We start from the raw sequence: 3740 nt of genomic DNA, 5'->3' as shown, positions 1-3740 counted from the left end.
GTCGCGTAAAATGAAGATTGCGAGACTGAAGTTGTGGTCGTTGCGCGTACCGTGCGCTGAAACTGGTTTCGACCCCCAAACTCTTGTGCGACAGTCACATGGGTTCGACCCACAAAATCATGCGCAACGGACATTCAAGTTCAACCCATAAACTCTTGCACGATGAACATGTAGGTTCATCCGACAAACTCTTGCACGACACATATAGAGGCCATCACAGTAAGATTATAAAATCAGATTTTTAAACAATTTATTATTTATTTTTAAATTAGTTTTACAAATAATTTATTTTTTTTGTTTTTTGTTTATGTAAAAATGAATTTAATGAAAATAAAAATAGAAAATGTAAAGAAGAATATTGAATTGAAAAATTATTGTAAATGTACATACAATGGAAACAAAGTATTTTTAAATTCAAAAACAATTCAAAACAAAACTAAAAAAAAAGTCTGCGACGTCACAATCGCCGGCTGGTGGTGTTCTTGCTATGTCAGGGGGCTGGGAGGTTGTAGCTGCTACTGCCAGAGGGGGGGTTAAGAGGATGTAGCTGCTGCGGCAAAGGGCTAAGAGGTCGTTTCTGGAAGTAGCTCAATGTTGAGGAATTGAATGCCAAAGATCTGAAGTGCGCGACATATTTGGTGCTTCAAATTGTTTTGGACCGCAATCTGCCCTTTCAAGCCCGCCACTTCAAATGTCAGCATTTCGACTTGTTCAGTTCTCTACCTAGAGGACAAGATAGACGGGTCCCTAAGGCGGGCTTTCCCAAGCCCCCGGTGAACATTCCTATGCCGACGACCGAGTGTCTAATCAAGTGTGTCAGCCATGATCTGAAACCCAGCATCCTCAGGGGGAATCATCCTCGCTCTAGGGGAAACTAGGAAGCCACCTCCTCCAAAACTGTCTAGCCCTTCTCCACCATGGTGGACTAGAAAAATGAATAAAAAAAAAAACAAATTAATTTGAATCTACATGTAGTTAATATTAATACAAATTGAATATTATAAATTTTAAAGAACTTACATGAAGCTGCTACGTCAGCTCATCCCCGGGCCAAACTTACACCTCCTTGAACATGTCAATTTCAGGAAGCTTTGACCCCCTCTGAAAAAATTTAAAAAATGTTAACATAGATTACCAATTGTGTAATAAAGAGTAAAAATATTGAAAACTTAATAAATATACGGTTACATTACGTCGCTCCTCCAACCTATAAGAGAAGTGTCGTGATCCGGATCGGTGAAGAAGTTTCTTCTTCGATCGATTGATTGAGTTTGCCTTCACTTTTTTCTGTTGAATTAAAAAAATGTATTAGTTTAGATATTTATAACAAATGAATGAAAAAAATGAATTGTTTTTTTAAATTGTAAATTTTTTTATTAATATATTATTGAAATATAAATTATACGTACCAAGTATTTCTTGTCTTAAAAATGGCTGCAAAACCACTCCCATTCATCCCGACGGTCCAACAACTCTATAAGGCACCCAACTTCTAGAGCGACCTCCGGACCATCATATAGCTCATAATGCTTGTGGAGGTCCCTCTTCCATTGAGTGAACCTACTGGAGTAAAGGTCGTTGATGTACTACATTTGGTTGGAATCGAGGTTAGAGAGCTCATAGTGATGTTGCAAAACTCAACAAATAAATAGTAGTTAAAATTTATAACCCTTGTATACTTTAATAAAAAATTTAGTATTTGAGGTTGAAAATACTTGCCCATAATTCATAGAGCATGGCGTCCTTGGTTTCTTATGGCACATGTCTCTATGACTCCCACCTAAGGGGTCAATGGTTCCTGATAAAGCAGCCAACGTTGGTGGGCAACGTACTATGCTGCTCCCTTGTTGTAGCTGCACGATGTTAAGGATCCCACTAATGGTGATCTTCTGGGTCGTGGTGCGAGTGGTTTGTGCAGTCTTTCGTAGTCTCTAAGGGGCCTTGGTTTTTTCTTTTTTTTTTTTTTTTGACCTACCAAGTAAACAAAGTAAACATTAGACGAATTCTATTTTCTACCGAAAATTCTGCAGAACCTCCCCTAAAACTATAACATTCCCTAAAACTTGCACCTAATATAACAACAAAAGCAACACATCCACCCAACAATTCAAACAGTTTATACCAATTGGGGACGTTAAAACAAAATTTGCAACTTGTTGATATGACTTCTCAGTGCTACTTTACAATCATTAATATAGGTCAAAATCACAATTCAAAATAACTAGCTAGCATGCATGTTATTCTCTGCATAAATTAAAAGATCAATTCGATTTGCATCAAATATTTTTTACTTTGCTACTCAATTATTAGAGAGGATAAGATTCCTTAATTATATTATGGTTCACATTTTAACTACACAAGATCAGTTCACATTCTATACTTCAAGGGAAATGGTGGGATTTTGAATATCCATCTTTTAAGTGGAAGTTTGATTATCTGCAACTAATAATGCACATTAATTTTCACTTTATGCCTCTAGTTGCTAAGTCATTCTCTAACATGTACATGATAATATGCTCCTTACATATATATTTTTATAATTTTTGTGCATAAGGCCACTGCTAATCAAGAGGCATTTTGTATAAACATATTCTACAATAAATGAGAGATTTGTGCTTAATGTTTCAGTGAACAAAATTATACTTACAGCAGCTAATATATGCTTCATTTTATATCACATTTGGTTTTTTAGCGAGGTCTCCTTAGCTCTTATGAATCATACAAGTTTCTTCAAAAATCATGAATAGTATTTAATTATGATGCTCTTTGAAAACAAGATCAAAACGATTATTGTGCTTGAACTACTTTAACTGGCGTATACAGTCAAGGATATAAAATGATTTTAAATGAGCATCTCCATAATTATATGTTCCCTATTTTTTTTTGGTTAAATGTGTTTGCATATAAGTGAGATTCTACACTAATATACACCAAAAAAGGAGGAGAAGGCAGGAGGGAGGGAGGGAGCAAGCTTACCTGTTTGGGACCCCTCTCCATGGATAGAGGAAGCTTCACTAGATGGCTGAGCCTCCTTAGAAGTCAGGGGTCGATGAGTCCATCGGGCGCTCAGGACAAGATGCGTCACCGAAAAAGTCGATGACTCAACAGCCGTACACACCGTTGGCCCCAAAGGCGCGACCGGAGGGACACCCATCTTGGCCATATCAGGTGTGGAGGTGGCAGCTACCTCCTTAAGAAGGTGTCTGACTGCCCCTACTAGCTGCCCACCGGTTTGATATTAAGTTCAACATCTACAAAAACAATCATGAATCTATTTAGATATCATCTTATTATATGCATTTCATTTCACATATATATGGTGAATGAAAACATGAGATAGGAATAAAATTTAGTATTGCAAGGAACATGTTTTTTCATGAAAACAAACAAACAAATTTACCCATCTACAATAATCTTCAAATGCATGCCATTACAAAGTTAAAGCCAACATATTATCAAATCAATAATCTTCAAACACTTTTGGGCATACAACATTTTTATGCACCGAAGAAGATCACTTATAGATGCGATGAAGAATATTCTCACCACCATTTATATTAGATACAAAGCTTAATGACTAAGCAATCCTTATAACTACCCAACTCACTAGCTTATGACACATGTAATACATCAACCAATGACCTATGTCATCATCCAAAACCATTCAAATCACTCAATACATTGGTGCGAATTTGAATAAAATAAATGGAAATAGTATGAGGACATGAACTTATATAGAT

General features: G+C 36.4%; 1 long non-coding RNA gene across 1 annotated transcript; it reads right to left on the bottom strand.

Moving 5' to 3' along the window:
- Window positions 1-456: 456 nt before the first annotated feature.
- Window positions 457-1967, bottom strand: LOC137714219 (uncharacterized). The gene is made up of 5 exons (XR_011065415.1): window positions 1720-1967; window positions 1410-1586; window positions 1194-1287; window positions 1021-1101; window positions 457-925 (listed from the first exon to the last, which is right to left on the bottom strand). It is a non-coding gene; the product is annotated as an uncharacterized lncRNA (long non-coding RNA).
- Between the last annotated feature and the right edge of the window lie 1773 nt (window positions 1968-3740).

The sequence above is a fragment of the Pyrus communis genome, chromosome 14 (assembly GCF_963583255.1).
Source record: "Pyrus communis chromosome 14, drPyrComm1.1, whole genome shotgun sequence".
NCBI classification, from domain to species: Eukaryota; Viridiplantae; Streptophyta; class Magnoliopsida; order Rosales; family Rosaceae; genus Pyrus; species Pyrus communis.
This window is presented reverse-complemented; position numbering and strand designations above follow the sequence as displayed.